Source organism: Schistocerca piceifrons, chromosome 1, assembly GCF_021461385.2.
Source record: "Schistocerca piceifrons isolate TAMUIC-IGC-003096 chromosome 1, iqSchPice1.1, whole genome shotgun sequence".
NCBI lineage: Eukaryota > Metazoa > Arthropoda > Insecta > Orthoptera > Acrididae > Schistocerca > Schistocerca piceifrons.
In genome coordinates, this window is record NC_060138.1 from 125,893,594 (window position 1) to 125,921,548 (window position 27,955).

Sequence of the window (27,955 nt, forward strand, 5' to 3'; positions counted from 1 at the left end):
GTGCTAATGCAACCTCAAAGAAAAGAGGATATTTCATTTATACACGTTATAAACTCATAGAGAACAAAAATCGGTCTTGTACATTTGATGACCTTCGTGACATAGTGAAGCAGGAGCACTTGGTGGAAGGGACACCTTCCATCTCACACGGTTTTGCAATAAGCGATTTTGCAGTGCTTCGAAGAGACTGCAGGAAAACAACAAGTTATTGACATTTCGTCCTTCTTTCTTCCTACAGTCGCAAAAAGGATTATGTCTGTTCAACATAAATAGGAAGGAACTGAATAGTATTTGTTACCCATTCACACGGAGGCAGTCAATTACGAGCTTCCTAGTCACCTGATATACACTCCTGGAAATTGAAATAAGAACACCGTGAATTCATTGTCCCAGGAAGGGGAAACTTTATTGACACATTCCTGGGGTCAGATACATCACATGATCACACTGACAGAACCACAGGCACATAGACACAGGCAACAGAGCATGCACAATGTCGGCACTAGTACAGTGTATATCCACCTTTCGCAGCAATGCAGGCTGCTATTCTCCCATGGAGACGATCGTAGAGATGCTGGATGTAGTCCTGTGGAACGGCTTGCCATGCCATTTCCACTTGGCGCCTCATTTGGACCAGCGTTCGTGCTGGACGTGCAGACCGCGTGAGACGACGCTTCATCCAGTCCCAAACATGCTCAATGGGGGACAGATCCGGAGATCTTGCTGGCCAGGTTAGTTGACTTACACCTTCTAGAGCACGTTGGGTGGCACGGGATACATGCGGACGTGCATTGTCCTGTTGGAACAGCAAGTTCCCTTGCCGGTCTAGGAATGGTAGAACGATGGGTTCGCTGACGGTTTGGATGTACCGGGCACTATTCAGTGTCCCCTCGACGATCACCAGTGGTGTACGGCCAGTGTAGGAGATCGCTCCCCACACCATGATGCCGGGTGTTGGCCCTGTGTGCCTCGGTCGTATGCAGTCCTGATTGTGGCGCTCACCTGCACGGCGCCAAACACGCATACGACCATCATTGGCACCAAGGCAGAAGCGACTCTCATCGCTGAAGACGACACGTCTCCATTCGTCCCTCCATTCACGCCTGTCGCGACACCACTGGAGGCGGGCTGCACGATGTTGGGGCGTGAGCGGAAGACGGCCTAACGGTGTGCGGGACCGTAGCCCAGCTTCATGGAGACGGTTGCGAATGGTCCTCGCCGATACCCCAGGAGCAACAGTGTCCCTAATTTGCTGGGAAGTGGCAGTGCGGTCCCCTACGGCACTGCGTAGGATCCTACGGTCTTGGCGTGCATCCGTGCGTCGCTGCGGTCCGGTCCCAGGTCGACGGGCACGTGCACCTTCCGCCGACCACTGGCGACAACATCGATGTACTGTGGAGACCTCACGCCCCACGTGTTGAGCAATTCGGCGGTACGTCCACCCGGCCTCCCGCATGCCCACTATACGCCCTCGCTCGAAGTCCGTCAACTGCACATACGGTTCAGGTCCACGCTGTCGCGGCATGCTACCAGTGTTAAAGACTGCGATGGAGCTCCGTATGCCACGGCAAACTGGCTGACACTGACGGCGGCGGTGCACAAATGCTGCACAGCTAGCGCCATTCGACGGCCAACACCGCGGTTCCTGGTGTGTCCGCTGTGCCGTGCGTGTGATCATTGCTTGTACAGCCCTCTCGCAGTGTCCGGAGCAAGTATGGTGGGTCTGACACACCGGTGTCAATGTGTTCTTTTTTCCATTTCCAGGAGTGTAACTACAATACTCTAGTAAAAAATTTCGACAGGGTCAAGAAGATCTTTGCGGCTTCATCTATCTGAAAATCAGTTCATCCGTCGAAATGTAGATGAAAGGTGGAGAAGGAATAGGGGGTGTGCCGTGTGGATTCGGTAATTTTACGGAATGGGTGACAATTGCAATGGACACGAAATACTGTCAAAGACGAAACTGTCAGATGAGAGTCCGTATTACCAACAGCGTTCCAACTCTGAATACTCAAACGCTGCAACTACAATATGATGAGCTCCGACATTTTGAGTAAATGATTGGTAGGCCACAGCTTCAAAGAAAATTGGCTAGGAAGTACAAACGCCGGCTAGGGTGGCCGAGTGGTTCTAGGCGCTACAGTCTGGAACTGCGCTACCGCAACGGTCGCAGGTTCGAATCCTGCCTCAGGCATGGGTGCGTGTGATGTCCTTAGCTTAGTTAGGGTTAAGTAGTTCTATGTTCTAGGGGATTGATGACCTAAGAAGTTAAGTCCCATGGTGCTCAGACCCATTTGAACCATTTGAAGTACAAACAAAAACAGAAACTTATTTATAAGACTAAACACAGTCTCACCATGAGTAAACAAGGTGTTGATGAAGAACGTCTGAAACAGATTCCCCAATCGGCCAGTTCTGGACTGCAGTTAAAAAGACTGGTACTGTTGCTATATATTACCGTGCCAAATTACTATGACCTGGACATGTGCTTGTTGCAGGAGGCATTCATATAGCAATGAAGCTATTGCCAGAATTGCTGGAACGTATTTCTCATTGATTCAGAAACCGTTTTGCTGAAAGTTTAACTTAATTGCAGCACAGATCTGTCGAAGACTGACAATTACTGCAAGGACTGAGAGTTGATTATGAACATAAATATTTAATTATAACGTATTGCCCGTAAACAGGCGATGAGATCCACTGTTGGCAGCAATACTCTGGAAACATTAACAACTGAGAAATACTTACGAATAATCATCCGGTGACAGCTGAAGTAGAATGATGAAACTGAACAGACAGCAGGTAAAGAAGACGCCGAGCAGAGGTTCATTGGGAGATTCTGAAAGAAATCTACTTCATCTGCGAAAGAAGTGGCTTACGAAATACTTGTTCGAGCGTTTCTTGTGTACTGGGACCCTCAACGAGTAGGATAAACAGAAGAGACAGAGGAGAGCCAACGAGTAGCGGCGCGTTTCGTCATGGCATCGTTTAGTCGGGGCGAGCGCGTTACAGAGATGCTCCACAAACACCAGCGGCAGACACCACAAGAGAGCCGTTATCCGTCAAGGAATCACAGAGAGGCTCACTACTGAAATACAGAGTGCTTTCGTTTCTGCGAGAATTGAGCAGATTGTACGAGGGCAGTTCAATAAGTAATGCAACACATTTTTTTTCTCGGCCAATTTTCGTTGAAAAAACCGGAAATTTCTTGTGGAATATTTTCAAACATTCCCGCTTCGTCTCGTATAGTTTCATTGACTTCCGACAGGTGGCAGCGCTGTACGGAGCTGTTAAAATGGCGTCTGTAACGGATGTGCGTTGCAAACAACGGGCAGTGATCGAGTTTCTTTTGGCGGAAAACCAGGGCATCTCAGACATTCATAGGCGCTTGCAGAATGTCTACGGTGACCTGGCAGTGGACAAAAGCACGGTGAGTCGTTGGGCAAAGCGTGTGTCATCATCGCCGCAAGGTCAAGCAAGACTGTCTGATCTCCCGCGTGCGGGCCGGCCGTGCACAGCTGTGACTCCTGCAATGGCGGAGCGTGCAAACACACTCGTTCGAGAAGATCGACGGATCACCATCAAACAACTCAGTGCTCAACTTGACATCTCTGTTGGTAGTGCTGTCACAATTGTTCACCAGTTGGGATATTCAAAGATTTGTTCCCGCTGGGTCCCTCGTTGTCTAACCGAACACCATAAAGAGCAAAGGAGAACCATCTGTGCGGAATTGCTTGCTCGTCATGTGGCTGAGGGTGACAATTTCTTGCCAAAGATTGTTACAGGCGATGAAACATGGGTTCATCACTTCGAGCCTGAAACAAAACGGCAATCAATGGAGTGGCGCCACACCCACTCCCCTACCGAGAAAAACTTTAAAGCCATACCCTCAGCCGGTAAAGTCACGGTTACAGTCTTCTGGGACGCTGAAGGGGTTATTCTGTTCGATGTCCTTCCCCATGGTCAAACGATCAACTCTGAAGTGTATTGTGCTACTCTTCAGAAATTGAAGAAACGACTTCAGCGTGTTCGTAGGCACAAAAATCTGAACGAACTTCTCCTTCTTCATGACAACGCAAGACCTCACACAAGTCTTCGCACCCGAGAGGAGCTCACAAAACTTCAGTGGACTGTTCTTCCTCATGCACCCTACAGCCCCGATCTCGCACCGTCGGATTTCCATATGTTTGGCCCAATGAAGGACGCAATCCGTGGGAGGCACTACGCAGATGATGAAGAAGTTATTGATGCAGTACGACGTTGGCTCCGACATCGACCAGTGGAATGGTACCGTGCAGGCATACAGGCCCTCATTTCGAGGTGGCGTAAGGCCGTAGCATTGAATGGAGATTACGTTGAAAAATAGTGTTGTGTAGCTAAAAGATTGGGGAATAACCTGGTGTATTTCAATGCTGAATAAAACAACCCCTGTTTCAGAAAAAAATGTGTTGCATTACTTATTGAACTGCCCTCGTAATTTCCTCCCACATCCGTTTCGCGAAAAGCTACGACCCGAGTCAGAGACCACACGTAGCTTTACTGACAGTCGTTCTGTCCACGAGCCATTCACAGGCGGAACAGAACTTTGAGCTAGGGCGGGAAGGGGCGCGAAGGAAGTGCTCGTGTCAGAAATATCCTCCACGACCCAGTGTAATGTAAAAGTAATTTATTCGCAATTGAGAGTGCGATTAGACTTCAGCCTGGCGACAAATGAAATTTTGTGCCGGAGCGGTCGCCTTAACAATTCGGGTATCCGAGCACGACTCCCGGACCGACGCAAATCCCGAAATGCCACTGTATGTCCACGTCCTGCGCTCGCATAACTACTGTGAATCCCGCACGGGGAGAGAGCTATTGTTGTTGCGGCCTGGCTAGGGGCGGAATACTATTTTGCAGTATCTGTGTTTTCAGGTGTACTATACAATGTCCATCAGAAATGCCTGTATTCTGGCCATTGCATAGTACTCTGTAAAACACAGACATCGCTAACTACACTACTGGTCATTAAAATTGCTACACCACGACGATGACGTGCTACAGACGCGAAATTTAACCGACAGGAAGAAGATGCTGTCATATGCAAATGATTAGCTTTTCAGAGCATTCACACAAGGTTGGCGCCGGTGGCGAAACCTAAAACGTGCTGACATGAGGAAAGTTTTCAACCGATTTCTCATACACAAACAGCAGTTGACTGGCGTTGCATGGTGAAACGTTGTTGTGATGCCTTGCGTCAGGAGGAGAAATGCGTACCATCACGTTTCCGTCTTCGATAAAAATCGGATTGTAGCCTATCACGATTGCGGTTTATCGTATCGCGACATTGCTGCTCGCGTTGGTCGAGATTCAATGGCTGTTAGCAGCATATGGAATCGGTGGGTTCAAGAGGGTAATACGGAACGCCGTGCTGGATCCCAACGGCCTCGTATCACTAGCAGTCGAGATGACAGGCATCTTATCCGCATGGCTGTAACGGATCGTGCAGCCACGTATCGATCCCTGAGTCAACAGATGGGGACTTCTGCAAGACAACAACCATCTGCACGAACAGTTCGACGACGATTGCAGCAGCATGGACTATCATCTCGGAGACCATGGCTGCGGTTACCCTTGACGCTGCATCACAGACAGGAGCGTCTGCGATGGTGTACTCAACAACGAATCTGGGTGCACGAATGGCAAAACGTCTTTTTTTCGGATGAATCCAGATTCTGTTTACAGCATCATGATAGTCGCATCCGTGTTTGGCGACATCGTGGTGAACGCACATTGGAAGCGTGTATTCGTCATCGCCATACTGGCGTATCACCCAGCGTAATGGTATGGGGTGCCATTGGTTACACGTCTCGGTCACCTCTTGTTCACATTGACGGCACTTTGAACAGCAGACGTTACATTTCAGATGTGTTGCGACCCGTGGCTCTACCCTTCATTCGATCCCTGCGAGCCGGCCGTTGTGGCCGTGCGGTTCTAGGCGCTTCAGTTTGGAACCGCGTGACCGCTTCGGTCGCAGGTTCGAATCCTGCCTCGGGCATGGATGTGTGTGATGTCCTTAGGTTAGTGAGGTTTAAGTAGTTCTAAGTTCTAGGGGACTGATGACCACAGATGTTAAGTCTCATAGTGCTCAGAGCCATTTGAACCATTTTTTTGATCCCTGCGAAACCCTACATTTCAGCAGGATAATGCACGGCCGCATAGTGCAGGTCCTGTACGGGTCTTTCCAGAATATGTTCGGCTGCTGCCCTGGCAGCAAATTCTCCAGATCTCTCACCAATTGAAAACGCCTGGTCAATGGTGGCCGAGCAACTGGCTCGTCACAATACGCCAGTCACTGCTCTTGATGAACTGTGGTATCGTGTTGAAGCTGCATGGGCAGCTGTACCTGTACACGCCAGCCACGCTCTGTTTGACTCAATGCCCAGGCGTATCAAGGCCGTTATTACGTCCAGAGGTGGATGTTCTGGGTACTGATTTCTCAGGATCTATTGACCCAAATTGCGTGATAATGTAATCACATGTCAGTTCTGGTATAATATATTTGTCCAATGAATACCCGTTTATCATGTGCATTTCTTCTTGGTGTAGCAATTTTAATGGACAGTAGTGTATTACTCCGAATGGGCCGATAGAGCTTTAAACAAACACAGCACTAAATAGCAGTCGCGGCGGAAATAATGTCGCCTATTCAAATTCCAAACGACTGTGGAGCCAAACAAGAAAAAGAAATTGGGCTGTTGCCTAGCCAGACATTTGGTAAAGTTGTACAATATGAACATCTCATTACAATATACTGAAAACATCCGAGTGCATTTCGTTTAACAGAATCTCTTTGAACTTTAAATGCATTAACGTGAATATCCAATCTTAAATTTCATTTGACGAGCTTGTAAAGAAATATTTTGAACTTACGGAGATCAAATGTGAAATCCGTGGTAACTTTAAACACAAAAAGTCCTTCAATGACAGGTTCTACCTTGTTCATAATCAGTTACTGCCTGCAAGTAAAATTAGTGTTACGATTTGTTCTTATCTATGCTCATGAAGTTAAGAAGTTGGAATCAGACATAATAAGAAGTAGACAGGCTTTTATGTCACGGCACCAAAGACAACAGAAGTGGAAACACTAAGTAAATTTAAAATTCTGTATGAAGAATGATGAACCGCAATGAGATTTGACCAAGCCAAAAGACAATAAGCACCTACAATGGCTATACTGCGAAAATTTAAGAATAGTGGTTTACACAAGATGTGACATAGTCACGAACAGAACAATGATACAAAAAATATCGATTAAATTTCTTCTATTTCTGTCTACGACCACAAAATTGTTTGGTCTTTAGACTACCAGTTTCGGTCAACGATGACTATCTTCAGATCTGCAGAAAAACATTGGAATACAAAACAAATAGTGGATAGTGTACGTCTTAAAACAGTAACATAAGCCGTAATGAAAAGTATTACTTCCATATATGTGGAAAAATGCGCTTCAAATATGACGAGGCATACCTGTCTTCTTTTTTCATGCCCCTCGCCTCATATGGGCGGGGGGTGGGCTCTCAGCCGGAGAACATTACGCTCTTCAGCCAAATGAATTTTTTTTTTTTTTTTGTAGAATGAGAAACAAAACTTGGGGCTCATTTTCTATTTTACATTAAAAATCATTGACAGCTAAAAAACGAAAATAGATACATTTTAAAACACATCCAAAGAAGGTGAAATTATTATCATAAAAAACACTGAAGCACTGCACTTCCACTTAAAATCTGGAATACCTGCACTAGGTGAGAAGGATCATTGAGGTAGAGAATATGGATTAGGCAAGTTTGTAAGGCACGGGGGCTGTTTGGTAGGGAAACTATGAAGATGATAGGTAGGAGGTGAGGCTGAAAGTGGGAGTACAGACAGTGACAGTGGGATAGACAGAGGGTGAGGAGTAGAGTATGTGGAGAGGATAGCGCTTACGAGAGGAAAGGGATAGGGATGGATGGAGAGGGAAAAGAAAAGAGGAGCCCTAAGGTGAAGTGAAGAGGGATAGTTGGGGAAGAGTTAAAGTTAGTAAGAGGTATAAACATGGGGGCGGATCTCACTGTCTGGAAGAGGGAGTTGGTTGAAGTTGCGTTGAGATAGGATATTGAATGTGTGTAGGTGTAAGGATGGAGGGATGTAAGGACACAGCCGCATACCAGGGTTGGTCATCAGAGGGATACAATGGGGTTATTGGAATCTAGTTTGCAAATAGTATGGGAGTTGCGGAGGTGTTAGGTGTGGGTGAGGAGACGTGATAGCACACCTGTTTAAAAAATTTCTTAATGTAATGAATTCATAGTGGCATCGTCAAAAAATACACAAAAGATGAACTTAGCATCGTTGCTCATATTTATAATAAGGGGTAAACTAGGCCACAGTGCCGGCGGAATCACACTATTAATAGCGCTACTGTTCCTAACAAACAGCAGGACAGCAGCCACAACGTATGTTTGTGCTGTAAGCTCGTTTGGTGTTGCTGTTGTAAGTCTATGCTCATCCGTCAATTATAAAATTGTGCAGAATGCAATAAAATGAAGAATACGGTCTATGGTGGATTTACCAAGTGAATAAGTTATTAAACTGATGAAATGTAGTAAATTAAAAACACGAATAAAGTTAAATGTGAAATAATTTAATATACGCAAGAAGGAGCCTACAGAGCTAGCAATATGGTGTAAAATTGATAAAACAACTAGGGAAAGAAGTAAGTAATCAGCGTCCTCCCTTGACATAGCCGCCAGAGTGCAGCATAGGGGAGAAGTCGGCGGAAGTTAACCGACAGATGGCCTTTCGACCATTGAGATGTGCCGTTCCGAGAAAAGAATAATAGAACGTTGTACCAGAGACTTAATAAGATTATCTTGTTTGTGAAATATATTACATAAACAAAGAAGGGACAATTAAACACCAAAGCAATACAATGAACGTAAGAAAAGAAGCAAACATGTGACGCGGTTAAGTACTAGATAACGATAAGGCAAGTCATACGTAAGAGAGGCATTCTGACATTAATGTAGAACATTGACAACTAAAAGAAAAACTGGTATTAGATACTCTCTCTGGCTTTTGTTTTTTGGCTTTATAAATCTGAAGCTTTCCCAATAAGCTGACACCATGGCCTTTTTGAGCCCTGAGGTGAATAAACATATTACTGTCAGTGTCTTGTAGTGTGACCGGTTTCCGATAAATGCAACACCAAGGCAGTTTTATTACGTGGCTGTGAATACTCCTTGAACCTTGACAGGAGTCTACTGTGGCACATTTGTATATGGCACCCGAATATGATTTTATAAACGATATATGTCTTTGATAGGCTTCATATCGCTGACTGTGTAAGACCGCAAACCCAGAAATTCTGCTAGTGTTGGAGCTTGGCGTACAGTTGTAGGTGGTTGTCGGTGAGCGAAAGACGATGGGGTAGTCAGTTTTTATGGTGTGCTGTGTGAAGCCACCAAGTGTTAGACTAATTTAGGTATGTCAATATTGTTGAAATTGGAAGCAGAAGTCTTCATGCAGCAAGGTAAAGATGTTAAATAATTAAGATTTCTGTTTTTGCCAGCGCGTTAGTATAGATGAGTTGGCTGATAATTTGTAATTGTTGAGTAACCCCAGAATGTACGTAAACCGTTTTCATAAAAATGCTAGTTAGGTATTTCACTTTGCTATGTTTCTAAGATTTGTTAACAGAGCTATATTTAATTTGATGATTTGCATTTATGTTGGATTAATGAAATTAGGTAATACTTGCTATTTAAATCTCATTGTTTGTGATACAATTATGAGTAATGTAACTTTAATTGTCAGATATGTTTGAAAAGACAAACTTAACTTTCAATATAATTTTGCTAAAAAAATCAGTTTTAGTAATTCACCACAATCAGTACCACATCCCTGTGCAAGTCATATGTTTTTTAAAGACATTGGATTTTCTTAAATGTTCTCGTTTATCGGCTAAGAGAATTTCATGTGTATTTCAAAGTATTATGGCCAGCATTGCGCACTGCTGAGCCTGTAGCTAGTATATTTATACTTTTGTGAGAGACCAGAATATATCGCGTTCCACCGTTGCTGCTCTATAGGTAAGACAATTTATTCGTTACGTGCACATGGACCAAAGTTATCAATTTTGATCAGGGCCAGATAATTGAGTGCCTAAGGGGCTGAATGTATTTTGCAGTGACTGTATTTCTTTATTGGTACTGGCAGTTGCGTTACACAATCAATTCGTGTAACGTTTTGCTGACAATAACACAGTGTAAACACACCAGTTGCAGTTACAACACGCAACACGGCAATTTTTCATTCCACAGATCATTCATTCAACGTAACCATAGAACTAATTTTTAGAGAACGTTACAACCCTGCAGTACAAGAGCGGCCGGTTTGGCAGATACAATATTTACCAAAGTTATAACAATCAATTCAGTGTACTCCAGAGACATGAAATGTGTCATACGCACTTTTTCAGCTTACGTTTTGCAGTTTTAAACTTTGTCAACTTCAAAATTACATCTGAAATTACGTTTCATGAAATATTTTTCTATTTGCTTTGACATATTGCCATAAAATTTCACTGGAATGAATTTCGTTCTCTTTATTTGTTCTACCGTCCGGGTGAGGGTGCGTTTGCTACGATTTATATTTTGTTTTTTCAGCCTATCGTAAGGGCAGATAACATCATTTACAGAAAAACCATTGACTATTGCAGTTTGCTTTAAAATAACGAGTTCTTTAAGTATTTCATGTCGACCAATGTCAGACGAAAGAGCCGATGAATCATTGAGGCAAAGAAGTTTCTTTTATTTTCATAATGTGGTGGATAGCATGAAACGGTATTGATGATAATATCTGTACGTGTAGGTTTTCTGGAAATCGAAAATTTATATTTACTATCAACTTTCTTAATAGTAAGGTCAAGATAGTTAATGGCTTTCTGTTCTTCTGCTTCCATACTAAAAGCTATTTTTCGGTTAATGCCGCTTATTGCTTCTGCAAATGCGTTAACTTCTTTGGCGTCAGCCTCTAACAGTGGTTAAAATAGACAATAATCTAAGCAAATATAGTGTCTCGGCGGGCACAATTCCTACTTTCAAGAAATACATAATTCTTTTACTCTCAGATCATCGTTTGTTAGGAATGATGCTGTCTTATTCCTTTACACCACGTGCCTCAAAATACATTCCGTCCTGTGCACCACATCCTACACTTTCAGTCTCCTGCTATATGTGGGCGATATTCCGAAAGGAATGCAGGCTTATTGCCATCTGCAGAAACTATGCACTACTGCAGCAGGAAGTGCTCTTGCGTATGCGTCACACTGGGAGGAACACTTAGCCCCGTCATTCGCTTCCAGGAAGACCGAGGAATAATTCCTGTACTACGCGCATCTTGCCTCTTCATTTCATCCAGCATTACGGTGCAGTAATATTGCTCGGAACTTTCCTCTGCGTGGGAGATGCAGCGGAATTTCTGTGAGGATATAGTAAGAACTCACAATAAGAATAATAACGAATTTTCTTTTTGGGTGTACCTACCTTGTATTTCTGGAAAAAAGTCAATGAAAGAAATAGAAATAAGCCAAATAATGGTCAAGAACAGGTCAAACGAGCCTTTTGTGAGCTTAGTTGGCGTAGTGGACTTCCGTAGGATTGTCCCGACACATCTTAGTTCGCCACTTGCGTTGCCCCTAAGTACAATTATGTCTTTGATTAACCTCATATCGCTCCGGATAAATGCAGTGCGCCTGACAAATATTTTTCGCCTTTCTTATTGCATTTGTGTTAGGAGGTAGTGCTTGGCTTTTTGGAGAAACTGAGATAATTTCATATCTCCATACAGTCATATCACAATTGACGCCTACTTTTCTAAATCATATTTATCTTCTGTTTTAAAAAATTTTTACAGATGTGTTACTAACTATGCAACCGAAAATAAATATGGAAAGGCTGTTTGGTTTATGTATGTGAGGTAGCGACAGATGGTGCCCTACCATGAAAACGCATGTAAGTTTCGTTAGTCAAGGCTAGTGCTTCTATTACATCTGACAAAAACTAATTCGAACTCGTACTTTGGAATACTAGAGGTCTTTCCCTCCGCCCGCCTTTCGCGAATGAATGAGGAACCTGATAGGTGGTACTACAAATATACTCCACCACTTGGCATGAGAATAATGCGCAATGTAACTTCCCTAAAAAAACTGTGTGTTTTCGCTGAAACGCAACGTCGTAAAACTTTAATTAGCGCCTCGAAAATATTGGTAATCAAATTCTTCGACTGATTTTATCCATAACAGAGACGAAGTCGTGGTACTTAAAAATCGATGTTAAATTGTAGGACCAGCAACTTTTCACAGCGAGAAAGGAGTAACCCATCGTCGCCAAAATCATTCTACAATAGTGTTACAAAGGCGATAAACACAAAAATGTAAATACAACTATTAAATATTATTGGTCACTTCCCTTGTAACCGTGTATTCCTAAAATGTGCTTCAACATCATTAATGCAGCCTATAAAATAAACTGAAATGAAACGGTGCATGCAAGACGTGATTATTGACGGTGACACAGCAACAGCTGTTAGCGTGCACGGTCCGTATACCTCCAGGAAAGACACACCCGGCGTAGCAGACATGTAAGCAGCACGCCTGAACACTTCGTGTGCGTCAACAATAAATCAAAGGCATACCAGTTACCTTCAAGCTGAGGTACTAGGAACGCAGGAACGCTTTTCGGCTTAATAATTTCGAAAAGTCGGCCGTATCCATGCACATCTATGAAATTAGCCACCTTGTAAGGTGGTCATGTCGTTTGGTTTGATACATTATCCATGTGCACGTCAGAGAGAGCGAACAAGTTACGTTACTGTTAAACAATCTTTGTTCTAGTCATGCCAGTCTTTGCCCCTGCACAGTGAGGTACATTCTTAGTTGATGTGTGATACATGATGGACGTATTTAGTAGTACTGTGTGGGTTTGTGTTTGTGGTGTCACCGCCAGACACCACACTTGCTAGGTGGTAGCCTTTAAATCGGCCGCGGTCCGTTAGTATACGTCGAACCCGCGTGTCGCCACTATCAGTGATTGCAGAGCGAGCACCGCCACACGGCGGGTCTAGAGACACTTCCTAGCACTCGCCCCAGTTGTTCAACCGACTTTGCTAGCGATGGTTCACTGACAAAATACGCTCTCATTTGCCGAGACGATAGTTAGCATAGCCTTCAGCTACGTCATTCGCTACGACCTAGCAAGGCGCCATTATTCAGTTACTACTGATACTGTGAATAATGTTCAGTCAAGAGCGATGTTCACCATTTATGGATTAAAGTTAAGTATTCCACAGCTACGTCCTTTTTTGCTAGTCTAATTTCCTTGTCCTGTTCCAGACCTCACGCCAGCCTGCGTGAGCTAAAACGCGTGCCTTTCGGCTTCCTCTCAAAACCGGGTTGGCTCTCTTGCCAATCCACAGCAGTGTTAGTGTCTGTTAGATGAAGAAAGGACAGCAAGGATGAGTATGATGGGTACGTTGAAAGGTGAAAGAAATATACAGGGTGGTCCATTGATAGTGACCGGGCCAAATATCTCACGAAATAAGCATCAAACGAAAAACTACAAACAACGAAACTCGTCTAGCTTGAAAGGGAAACCTGATGGCGCTGTGGTTGGCCCGCTAGATGGCGCTGCCATAGGTCAAACGGATATCAACTGCGTTTTTTTAAAATAGGAACCTCCATGTTTTATTACATATTCGTGTAGTACGTAAAGAAATATGAATGTTTGAGTTGGACCACTTTTTTCGTTCTGTGATAGATAGCGCTGTAATAGTCACAAGCGTATAAGTACGTGGTATCACGTAACATTCCCCCAGTGCGGACGGTATTTGCTTCATGATACATTACCCGAGTTAAATTGGACCTTTTTCCAAATTGCGGATAAGGTCGATATCGTGTTGTATGGCTGAAGTGATCAAAATGCCCAACGGGCGTGTGCTATGTATGCTGCTCGGTATCCTGGGCGACTTCATCCAAGTGTCCGGACCGTTCGCCGGATAGTTACGTTAATTAAGGAAACAGGAAGTGGTCAGCTACATGTGAAACGTCAGCCACGACCTTCAACAAATGATGATGCCCAAGTAGGTGTTTTAGCTGCTGTCGCGGCTAATCCGCACATCAATAGCAGACAAATTACGCGAGAATCGGGAATCTCAGAAACGTCGATGTCGAGAATGCTCCATCAACATCGATTGCACCCGTACCATTTTCTATGCACCAGAAATTGCATGGCGACAACTTTGAACGTCGTGTACAGTTCTGCCACTGGGCACAAGAGAAACTACGGGACGATGACAGATTTTTTGCACGCGTTCTATTTAGCGACGAAGGGTTATTCACCAACAGCGGTAACTTAAACCACCATAATATGCCCTATTGGGCAACGGAAAATCCACGATGGCTGCTACAAGTGGAACATCAGCGACCTTGGCGGGTTAATGTATGGTGCGGCATTATGGGAGGAAGGATAATTGGCCCCCATTTTATCGATGGCAATCTAAATGGTGCAATGTATGCTGATTTCCTACGTAACGTTCTACCGATGTTACTACAAGATGATTCACTGCATGACAGAATGGCGATGTACTTCCATCATGATGGATGTCCGTCACATAGCTCGCGTGCGGTTAAAGCGGTATTGAATAGCATATTTCATGACAGGTGGATTGGTCGTCGAAGCACCATACAGTGGCCCGCACGTTCACCGAATCTGACGTCCCCGGGTTTCTTTCTGTGAGGAAAGTTGAAGGATATTTGCTATCGTGATCCACCGACAACGCCTGACAACATGCGTCAGCGCATTGTCAATGCATGTGCGAACATTACGGAAGGCGAACTACTCGCTGTTGAGAGGAATGTCGGTTACACGTATTGCCAAATGCATTGAGGTTGACGGACATCATTTTGAGCATTTATTGCATTAATGTGATATTTACAGGTAATCACGCTGTAACAGTACGCGTTCTCAGAAATGATAAGGTCACAAAGGTACATGTATCGCTTTGGAACAACCGAAATAAAATGTTCAAACGTACCTACCTGTTACCAACTGTTCGTCTAAAATTGTGAGCCATATGTTTGTTACTATTACAGCACCATCCATCACAAAACGAAAAAAGTGGTCCAACTAAAACATTAATATTTCTTTACGTACTACACGAATATGAAATAAAAAATGGGGGTTCCTGTTTAAAAAAACGCAGGTTGTTATACTTTTGACCTATGGCAGCGCCATCTAGCGGGTCAACCATAACGCCATCTGGTTTCCCCCTTCAGGCTAGACAAGTTTCTTTCTTTGTAGTTTTTTCGTTTGACGCTTATTTCGTGAGATATTTGGTCCGGTCACGATCAATGGACCACCCTGTATATTTTGAATAATATGATTAATTTTGAAGAGAAGAAGTTTGAGGTAACACTACAGCACTGCGCAGCTAGGAATGATTATTGTCAGCTGGTTAACTTGCTCAGAACTGAGAGAAAGACCACCCCACTTTCTTGAGTCATGGATTTGCATATTAATTGATTAAGCTGTTTGATTTTTACAGATCTCTGTTCACTTTGTGCCCTTTTTAAATCGTTGTTCACTTTATCAAGCATAGCATTGTTCAGACCAATGTCACGTGCAAAGACCACGCGAATGTTTGCTCTGTCTTTTTGAATACACACTTCATTCTAAAATCTTTGTCCTAGCGTATTATTTCATACTAATAGTCACTCTCCACACCCCATTGTTTTAGCCGCTACCAGTTTGTTGTTGTGTTTTCGAGAAATCTGCAACAATATTATCAAGATGCGAAGTAAGTGGAAATTTTAATTAGGGACAGAGAACTGCTTTACTTTCATCGCGCATTTAATACAAAGTCAAGCTGCAATCAGGTCAGTTACAATTCATGTTAGGTTATGTAAAGTTGGAAATTTCAGACACAAACAAAATACAGAGAGCAACTTACAACCTTTGTTGAGAACTGAAGGGGAACTTAAATGGTTTAAATGGCTCTGAGCACTATGCGACTTAACTTCTGAGGCCATCAGTCACCTAGAACTTAGAACTAATTAAACCTAACTAACCTAAGGACATCACACACATCCATGCCCGAGGCAGGATTCGAACCTGCGACCGTAGCGGTTGCTCGGCTCCAGACTGTAGCGCCTAGAACCGCACGGCCACTCCGGCCAGCGAAGGGGAACTTAGTACCTGCACACACAATAGAGGTGGAAAACTGGATCTAGTGGAACAGTATGAGATTATGAAACACAGCGTGGAAAATGAAAACACTTTAAATAAACAGATTACAGGAGACGCGAACAATTTTTTAAAGAAAAAAGGTGGAGACCTGTTCCAATACTATAGTTACGTACTTCAATAATAGGAGTACTGTTGTCATTCTGTGTGTGGCGAGATTCGAACCCCCGACCATTTCTGTAGGGGTGCGCATCATCTTTGATCAGCATTGGTATCTCTTTGATTTCTTCCTGTCGCACACGAAGTGCTCAGTCGCGCTACTTACGTGTTTGTATTCGGGGTGTGTCCCACCTGGATGTTCACGGATTTCGCACGCGAATAGCTGTGGCTGTGACACTTCCTATACTTACGGACTGCGTACGCCAATTTATTTCCGTTTATTTTTTTGGCTGCACGAATGATGTGATGCACTTATTAAGGAAGACACCACTACAAGGGAACTGTCGAAGAATTTCAGTAGTTTTAAAAAATTGAGTACCTAGTCTTAATGTTACACAATAATATTTATTTCAGAATTCGTTATGAACCGGCTTTCTGCTCCTTAAGCGAACATCAGATAACTTATTACTACACGAATAGCCCACACAAATTAATGGACTATTCGTATCTGTACAAAAATTGTTGTACAAAGATATGTGACATTTTATGATTATATCGATACAAAACACAAGTATAACGTAATATCCAAAAAGACTCTGAACAAACAAATCTTATGTTACAGTCTATTCAAACATTAAAACTACAAGAAAGTATAAGTCCAATAAGTTGCACACGTGAGTAATGGCCCTGGCTACAATGTCATAGGGACAAACTGGTGAATGTGATGAACAGGCCGAAAAGAAGGAGCGAAGGGGGGGAGTGGAGAAAGAAGTTCATGGAATATCGATGTGGAAGAGTTATAGTAAGCTTATTATCTAATGGTGAGATTATAATAACTGCCTGCTGCTACTTTAGTAAGGGTGAGTAATGGAGGTGTGTTTGGTCATTAAGCACCAGGTCAGGCTTCTTTGCTTGGTGTTTATTAACGACCAGAATTTCGAGTAATGTCAGTTTTCTACCTTTACTTCCTCTATTGACAATATCACGTTTCACTTGTAAATAATAGATTTCAGCTATCAGTCGTCCTTTTTAAATTTTATTGGCAGATCTAGATTTCAGCTAGAAACTAGCCTTTCTCAATGCACTATCATTTTTGATCAGTGCATGTAATGCCTGTTCGTCGGGCTTCATCCACAGTTCAGATACCCTTAAGATTCTACAGTGATTATGCTAAAGAACTTGCCCCCTTTCTATCAGCAATTTATCGTAGATCGCTGGAAGAACGTAAAGTACCTAGCGACTGGAAGAAAGCGCAGGTCGTTCCCATTTTCAAGAAGGGTCATAAATCAGATGCGAATAATTACAGGCCTATTTCGCTTACGTCAATCTGTTGTAGAATAATGGAACATGTTTTGTGTTCTCGTATTATGACGTTCTTAGATAATACAAATCTCCTTCATCATAACCAACATGGATTCCGCAAACAGAGATCATGTGAAACTCAGCTCGCCCTATTTGCCCAAGAAATTCACAGTGCCGTAGACACTGGCGAGCAGATTGATGTCGTATTCCTGGACTTCAGGAAGGCATTTGATACGGTTCCGCACTTACGTTTAGTGAAAAAAATACGAGCTTACGGAATATCGGACCAGGTTTGTGATTGGATTCAGGATTTCCTAGAAGAAAGAACACAACATGTCATTCTTAACGGTTCAAAATCTGCAGATGTAGAGGTAATTTCGGGAGTACCGCAGGGAAGCGTGATAGGACCTTTATTGTTTACAATATACATAAATGACTTAGTTGACAACATCGGTAGCTCCGTGAGGCTATTTGCAGATGACACGGTTGTCTACAAGAAAGTAGCAACATCAGAAGATCGTACGTACTCCAGGAGGACCTGCAGAGGATTAATGCATGGTGCGACAGCTGGCAGCTTTCCCTAAACGTAGATAAATGTAATATAATGCGCATACATAGGGGCAGAAATCCATTCCAGTACGATTATGCCATAGGTGGTAAATCATTGGAGGCGGTAACGACCGTAAAATACTTAGGAGTTACTATCCGGAGCGATCTGAAGTGGAATGATCACATAAAACAAATAGTGGGAAAAGCAGGCGCCAGGTTGAGATTCATAGGAAGAATTCTAAGAAAATGTGACTCATCGACGAAAGAAGTAGCTTACAAAACGCTTGTTCGTCCGATTCTTGAGTATTGCTCATCAGTATGGGACCCTTACCAGGTTGGATTAATAGAAGAGATAGACATGATCCAGCGAAAAGCAGCGCGATTCCTCATGGGGACATTTAGTCAGCGCGAGAGCGTTACGGAGATGCTGAACAAGCTCCAGTGGCCGACACTTCAAGAAAGGCGTTACGCAATACGGAGAGGTTTATTATCGAAATTACGAGAGAGCACATTCCGGGAAGAGATGGGCAACATATTACTACCGCCCACATATATCTCGCGTAATGATCACAACGAAAAGATCCGAGAAATTAGAGCAAATACGGAGACTTACAAGCAGTCGTTCTTCCCACGCACAATTCGTGAATGGAACAGGGAAGGGGGGATCAGATAGTGGTACAATAAGTACCCTCCGCCACACACCGTAAGGTGGCTCGTGGAGTATAGATGTAGATGTAGATGTAGATCACATTTCATATCAAATGAATGGCAGTCATTTAGAGCAAAGATGAAATCTTTCTATTTAAGTCTCCAACTCCCTTGTCCCACACAGAATGTAGAAAATTCTATAAATTTCAGTCTGTTCTAAAGGTGGAGTCTTATATTTACTGTTGAACAGAAGATGGACTACAGTATTCCTAGTGTAAAAAGATGGAGTACGTTTTCTGGATTTTAGTTTCCTGGCAAGAACCTGTGAAGTCCTACCGGTATACAGCACGGGGGCCCATTTGTCATCAGTGTACTGTCTGAGGTGGATAAAGCACTGCCGTTATCGTCTGTCTCTTCTTTCTGCTAAGTATGTTGTCTATTAGGATAGGGCTATAACAATTGCTGTTACCTAAAACCAGAACAAATCCAGTGGAGACAGAAGATGCAAGAATGGCAACTGAAACACGCTTAAGGCAAATTTCCTAATTTCAACAGATTTCAGTCAGATGGATTTGCAAATAGGCTCCCACTGAGATCCTTATTGGCTGAAATGTTGATGGATAATTCTGAGCAAACATTTTTAGATTCAGTCAGAGGATGTTCAGCAAAGGTGAAACCTTGCTTTTTCAGTCTCCAGCTCCTTTCCATGCTCTGTGATTCTAGCAGTTCTAGTCCTACGTGATTGACCTACATATAATTTGCCACACGGAGTTCTAAAACACAATATTGGACTAGGTAGAGCATTATCTACTGTGCTTATAGACAGGTACCACCAATTTCTTCAACACTTGAATTCACATCACAGTTAAATCAATCTTACAATGGAGTTGGGAGGAAACTATCAACTTTTAACATCTCACCATCGACATCAGTAAATAACAGCATTTATTTAAGATAAACGGGAAAGTAACTTCAACAGACACAGTAATACGAGCCAGTTCCCGGAATCCCATAAACCACAAACATGCAGCCTTCCACTGCATGGTGCACTGTCTACTATCCATACCACAAACCAAACCAATTTTTGAAAATTAATTTGAAAATAATTGAAGAAATGACGTGCATAAGTTGTTATAGTATTACCCCAATCGACAAGATACTCAGCAAAAAAACGAGACAGAGAATACCAGCAGTCCTTTGTCCACTTCAGACTGCACAATCCTACCCTGATATCTGCGACCCCATGCTACATGTGTGTAGGACGTCACAGGTTCTCGCCAGGAAACAAAAATCCGGGAAATGTACTGCAGCTTTTTACACTAGAAATACTATAGCCCACCTTCAGTTCAACAGTAGAAATAAGATTCCAACTTTAGAACAGAGAGGAATTTTTAGAACTTCCTGCAATCTGTGTATCAAATTATATGTAAATCGGTCAGGTAGATCTGTGACTGGTACACTGACTGGTCATTAAAGGAGATGGAGACTGAGAAAGAAAGATTCCACCTTTGCTGAACACGTTCTGAATGAATATCTTTCATATGATATGAAATATGATGTCCATAGAGGAACTAAAGGCACAAGACTAACATTACCCGAAATTCTAGCCATTAATGAAGACCAATCAAATAATCCTGATCTGGTGCTTAGTGACCAGCCACAGTTCAATTACTCACCCTTACTAAAGCAGTAGCAGCCAGTTGTTATTTTTCTCACCATTACATAATGAGCTTGTTGTAACTGTCCTACACGTCTATGGAATGTGCGCACATACCATAGACCTCTTTCTCCCTCCCCCCCTCACCCACGCCCCCTTTTTTCGACCTGTTTCTTTCATTCACTAGTTTGTCCTCATGACATAGTAACCTGTGCCATTACTCACTTGTACAACATATTCGGCTCAAACATTCGCACAGTTTTAATTTTTTAACATACTGTAATACAAGCTTTATTTGTTCAGCGTCTCTTTGGGTATTACATTATGATTGTGTGTCGTATCGATATAGTCTTAAAATGTCACGTATCTTTGTACAACAACCCTTTACAACAATAAATTTTCGTTTAAGCTGTGTGAACTATATGTCATTATTAAGTTACCTGTCGATGGCCTAAAAAGCTGAAAACTGGTTCGTGCTGCACTCTTTAAATAAATGTTGTTGTGGAACATTGGTACTGTACTGTGTAAACAAGTTTTTAATGTCCGTGTTCCTCCAAGAACCGACGGAATATTCCATAAATATTTAATGGTTCAAAAATGGTTCAAATGGCTCTGAGCACTATGGGACTCAACTGCTGTGGTCATAAGTCCCCTAGAACTTAGAACTACTTAAACCTAACTAACCTAAGGGCAGCACACAACACCGAGCCATCACGAGGCAGAGAAAATCCCTGACCCCGCCGGGAATCGAACCCGGGAACCCGGGCGTGGGAAGCGAGAACGCTACCGCACGACCACGAGATGCGGGCAAATATTTAATGGTTTTATAGATGTTTTTATCTTTATCAGTTTTGTAATAGTCTTGTAGAATAATTTTAAAGACCTGAACATTAGCGCTTTCGCATTATGAAAGGTGGCTGAGCCTATAAATTAACACTTTACTTCGTCAATGGGCCACGCCATTATGTTGTGGTACCTCTAGCAGCGTGCTATGGTGCTTAGGTACGGGGATTTCAGTGTGTGCCAGGAAAACAGACACGTGCCTGCAAACAAAGAAAAAATTTTCTGCTTAACGCTGTGTCGTCCAGAAGATATGGGCCTCAGCCTGCATAGAAAAGTGCCGGGCTGCCTACGACTCAATGTGCAACACATTGAGGGTCAGACTTCAGAGGGCGAAGGGGGAGGGGCTCACCCTTACGTCACACAAATTGTTTCCAAATTGGCATCAATGTACGAAAGGTGTCGCTAGGCTCCATTCAGCAATTAGAAGCATCTCAATGCAGAACCATGTTTCTGCAAGTTTCCTAGCACTCATCTGAAATGGCCCCCAAGAAGTGCCAAATGAGACATTATATGAGTGATGTTAGTCAGCATTCAACGGTCTGCCTAGCCTTTCAGATCTGCTTACCCTCCATCTTCCACCAACTTATAACATTCTGTGCCCTGTGCTTGGACCCCCACCTTCCTCAGACTACAGCCACAGTCTCCATTGATAAGATTAGCGTTGGTGCCCACCTGACGATTGTGGCATGTCTGATCGCCAAAAATATTGTGTCACTTGGACACTATGCACAGGCAGTACGTCTGTGGATTCTAGGATGTGTAATGTTGAGGTACTTCCATGGCCAGCGAGATCCCTCAGTAAAGTGCGTGCAGAATGCCATGGCTGCTAGATGCACAGATGGCAGGGCATGCATGGGGAGAGCAATAGTGGTGGGGGTTAGGGGCAGGCGTTGTAGGGGAAATGCTGAGGGCTGGAGGGTAAGTGCCGCTCTAAACTGAAGCCTATGCTCGTGTTTTACGTGAATATTAAGTGGGAGCCCTCTGTGTGAGACTTGCACGGTGGCCATTCGGAAAGATCTACTGTCACCTCTGCTTCGGACAGTATCTAAAAAGAATTCCGCGGAAAATTTATTTTCTCCTGGATTGTTGACCATTTGTAATTTTCGGAGAAGCGTCATGAGTGGAGAATTTTGAGTGAAACCTATACATTTCTCTGGCTGCCATGTTAAAATTTGCTTCTTTTGCCAAAAGGCAACAGAGTTTACAAAGTCTCGGCTCACTAAGAAGTTGTGCAGATGCAGTTGCAAAAGAATTCTGAAAAAGCTGTTTATGAAGTTTATTAAGTGAGGAACTGAAGAAAAATAAGGACAGTAGCTTATGAAAAAGCACATTCTCGGTACAAAAGAACCGTGGAATGTCTTTACTTATGTTGTTCCAAAACCTGTAGCATTTCTTGTTTCACCAGCTATGGATGACTCTTAAAAATTACTTTCTTTCTTCGAAAAAGTCTGTACTTAGTGGAATAACACTGTAGATAATGAAGTTTTGCATAATTACCATGTCGAAAAATATTATTCTCTTTGCGTGCTATTATTTACCGAAATCTCATGTCCATATCTAAAACCGTTTATGAAATATGAGGAATGTTGTGGATAATTCACTCTGGCTTTATCGTTGGCGTGGCGTAATCGCAAATGATTATGTTACATCAGGACAGTTTTCAAGACTAAAGAAAAATTCACTATGTTAGCTAAATTTCATATGCAGCAATTTATTATGTAAAATCCACTAGAGGCAAGATCATAGCGAACCCTATTTCCCATTGCAAACTTTTTCGAATTTCGTGCAGTGCCTTACTTCCACGTAAATATCACAATAACTATGACCATTAAAGAATTTATGTGCACATCACAATGAATCTGTTATATAAAGCTACAAGTAACGCAAAAATGATTTTTTTATCGAATACCTTCTGTAAAATCGTTTGAGAACGATTGTAAGGCGTGCTCCTCGATTCTGTAACCATCGACCGGCCAAAAATTGGCAGACATTGTCGGTCTTCCCTTCTGAACAAACGAATGAAATCGCCCAGCGCTTTGGAGGAATACTGGTCACTGGACATCGGCCACCGTTTTCTGCGTGTGCTATACTACATACACCACTGGCCATTAAAATTGCTACACCATGAAGAACTGCAGATGATAAGCGGGTATTCATGGGACAAATATATTATAACTGATATGTGATTGCATTTGGGTGGATGGATCCTGACAAATCAGTACCCAGAACAACCTCCACTGGCCGTAATAATGGCCTGGATACGCCTGGGGATTGAGTCAAACAGAGCTTGGATGGCGTGTACAGGTACAGCTGCTCATGCACGATACCACAGTTCATCAAGAGTAGTGACTGGCGTATTGTGACGAACCAGTTGCTCGGCCACCATTGACCACACGTTTTCAATTCGTGAGAGATATGGAGAATGTGCTGGCCAGGGCAGCAGTCGAACATTTTCTGTATCCAGAAAGGCCCGTACGGGACCTGCAACATGCGGTCGTGCATTATCCTGCTGAAATGTAGGGTTTCGCAGGGGTCTAATTAAGGGTAGAGCCACGGGTCGTAACACATCTCAAATGTAAAGTCCACTGTTCAAAGTGCCGTCAGTGTGAACAAGAGGTGACCGAGACGTGTAACCAATGGCACCCCATACCATCACGCTGGGTGATAGCCAGTATGGCTATGACGAATACACGCTTGGAATGTGCGTTCACCGCGACGTCGCCAAACACGGATGCGACCATCATGATGCTGTAAACAGAACCTGGCTTCATCCGAAAAAATGACGTTTTGCCATTACGTGCACCCACGTTCGTAGTTCGCAGGCGCTCCTGGTTGTGATGCAGCGTCAAGGTGTCCGAGCTGATAGTCCATGCTGCTGCAAACATGGTCGAACTGTTCGTGCAGATGGTTGTTGTCTTGCAAACGATCCATCTGTTGACTCATGGATCGAGACGTGGCTGCACGATCCGTTACAGCCATGCGGATAAGATGCCTGTCATCTCGACTGCTAGTGATACGAGACAGTTCGGATCCAGCACGGCGCTCCGTATTACCCTCCTGAACCCACCGATTCCATCAGTCATTGGATCTCGACCAACGCGAGCAGCAATGTCGCAATACGATAAACCGCAATCGCGATAGGCTACAATGCGACCTTTGTCAAAGTCTAAACGTAATGGTACGCATTTCTCCTCCTTAAACGAGGCATCACAACAACGTTTCACCAGGCAACGCCGGTCAACAGCTGTTTGTGTATGAGAAATCGGTTGGAAACTTTCCTCATGTCAGCTCGTTGTAGGTGTCGCCACCGGCGCCAACCTTGTGTGAATGCTGTGAAAAGCTAATCATTTCTATATCACAGCATCTTCTTCCTGTCGGTTAAAAGTCGCGTCTGTAGCACGTCACCTTCGTGGTGTAGCAATTTTAATGGCCAGTAGTGTATGTGGGAACAGCTTTGATGATTACTCCGTCCCAGTGCCACTGTAGAGGGTATCAAGGGTCAGTTGCAATAACTGTAGGTGAACTGGCCTCAGAGAGTATACAACCACTTAGTGACAGCATTACCAACTGAATCAGAACGTGCGTCCATACCGGAGCATGTGCAACGTCTTACTGGTAAGTGGGCTCATCCTGCTAAGTTCTTTGTAATTTTGGCGCGACTGCGTAAGGACTGAGATAGCACCACATATGCCCTCGACCCGTGGTTCCATTTCGTTGCCTCCTTCCGCTGTGGGTGCTCCGTATTTTCTTGTCAAGTAGCGCATGTTGGATGCCAAGTGCACGTGACGAAAACAACATCAAACTTTATTTGATAAACGCCTCGTGTCGGCTATAGAATAACCCCGGAACCGGAGGAAACATTACGGGTCGCATATTATTCAACTGACACGACATGGAGCGGCAGCTGGGTTTCATAGCCAGAGCTGATTCGGCGCCGCCGGCGCGTGGACGCAACGGTCAATTCGGCAGGACGGTGGGCGGCCCTCGTACATGACGGGTGAACGTGCAGTGGCGCCCCTGCACGGGAATGCAGCGGCACGAAGCGGCGCCGCTGCGGCAGCGCCTTTACGACGCGCCGCCCGCCAGCCAGTCAGCTTCCGGCAGGCTTAATATGCGCTGCGCCCCGTGCCCTGCTCCATTATTAAATAAGTGCCTAATGAGCGCCACGTGGACGCCGGCTTTCCAATCGTAAAACGCCGCCGCGGTCGCCCCTGCCACACCGGCCGCCGAGCGAACGGCAGACCCACCACGGGCGCCCGTAACCAAGAACACGCAAGTAGCGTTTAAGCCACGAGAAGGCGAGCAACGCGGAAACTGCTGTTCATAACGACACACAAAGAAAACGATGGTTTGTAGCTAAATTACGAAAATATTTATATTATTATTATTATTATCGTATGCATCAAATACAGCAATACACATTTAGCGAAACAAAGAAATATACAGGGTGTTACAAAAAGGTACGGCCAAACTTTCAGGAAACATTCCTCACACACAAATAAAGAAAAGATGTTATGTGGACATGTGTCCGGAAACGCTTAATTTCCATGTAGAGCTCATTTTAGTTTCGTCAGTATGTACTGTACTTCCTCGATTCACCGCCAGTTGGCCCAATTGAAGGAAGGTAATGTTGACTTCGATGCTTGTGTTGACATGCGACTCATTGCTCTACAGTACTAACATCAAGCACATCAGTACGTAGCATCAACAGGTTAGCGTTCATCACGAACGTGGTTTTGCAGTCAGTGCAATGTTCACAAATGCGGAGTTGGCAGATGCCCATTTGATGTATGGATTAGCACGGGGCAATAGCCGTGGCGCGGTACGTTTGTATCGAGACAGATTTCCAGAACGAAGGTGTCCCGACAGGAAGACGTTGGAAGCAACTGATCGGCGTCTTAGGGAGCACGGAACATTCCAGCCTATGACTCGCGACTGGGGAAGACCTAGAACGACGAAGACACCTGCAATGGACGAGGCAGTTCTTCGTGCAGTTGACGATAACCCTAATGTCAGCGTCAGAGAAGTTGCTGCTGTACAAGGTAACGTTGACCACGTCACTGTATGGAGAATGCTACGGGAGAACCAGTTGTTTCCGTACCATGTACAGCGTGTGCAGGCACTGTCAGCAGCTGATTTTCCTCCACGGGTACACTTCTGCGAATGGTTCATCCAACAATGTGTCAATCCTGACTTCAGTGCAAATGTTCTCTTTACGGATGAGGCTTCATTCCGACGTGATCAAATTGTAAATTTTCACAATCAACATGTGTGGGCTGACGAGAATCCGCACGCAGTTGTGCAATTACGTCATCAACACAGATTTTCTGTGAACGTTTGGGCAGGCATTGTTGGTGATGTTTTGATTGGGCCCCATGTTCTTCCACCTACGCTCAATGGAGCACGTTATCATGATTTCATACGGGATGCTCTACCTGTGCTGCTAGAACATGTGCCTTTACAAGTACGAAACAACGTGTGGTTCATGCACGATGGAGCTCCTGCACATTTCAGTCGAAGTGTTCGTACGCTTCTCAACAACAGATTCGGTGACCGATGGATTGGTAGAGGCGGACCAATTCCATGGCCTCCACGCTCTCCTGACTTCAACCCTCTTGACTTTCATTTATGGGGGCATTTGAAAGCTCTTGTTTGCGCAACCCCGGTACCAAATGTAGAGACTCTTCGTGCTCGTATTGTGGACGGCTGTGATACAATACGCCATTCTCCAGGGCTGCATCAGCGCATCAGGGATTCCATGCGACGGAGGGTGGATGCATGTATCCTCGCTAACGGAGGACATTTTGAACATTTCCTGTAACAAAGTGTTTGAAGTCACGCTGGTACGTTCTGTTGCTGTGTGTTTCCATTCCATGATTAATGCGATTTGAAGAGAAGTAAAAAAATGAGCTCTAACATGGAAAGTAAGCATTTCCGGACACATGTCCACATAACATATTTTCTTTCTTTGTGTGTGAGGAATGTTTCCTGAAAGTTTGGCCGTACCTGTTTGTAACACCCTGTATACAAAAATGAACATGTGAGATTATATATAGTACACAAGTTTTAAAACGGCTCTGACTACACTTGGATGTTGATGGACTCGATCCAGCGGAGTGTCTCGTTGGATGCTTGATGGAGCTTCTCAGTGCCACCAGGGAAGCGTCTGATTGGACAGTCGTTCACAATGTGGCTCATTGTTTGGGTGTCACCAGTCACACGCACTGTCACTTGAAAAGCCCCACTTGTGCATGTTGTATTTGCACCTACCCTCTTCAGTCCGATATCTGTTTAACTGCACCCACACCTCCCTTGGTTTGTGGAAGCCTGGCATTGGAACTGTTGGATAGTCTACAAGTTCGTGGTTTCGGGTTCTTGTAACTTGCCACTCACGTTTCCACTCTGCATCCTGGTCGAATCCTGTGGATGGCGTTTGGATTCCCATTTCATATGCTGGTCTTCAAGATTTGAGGTGTTTCCTGGGCAGTGATAGCAAATCGTCATGAAGAGGGATCGAGTTGTTTTCAGAACCTTTCTGACA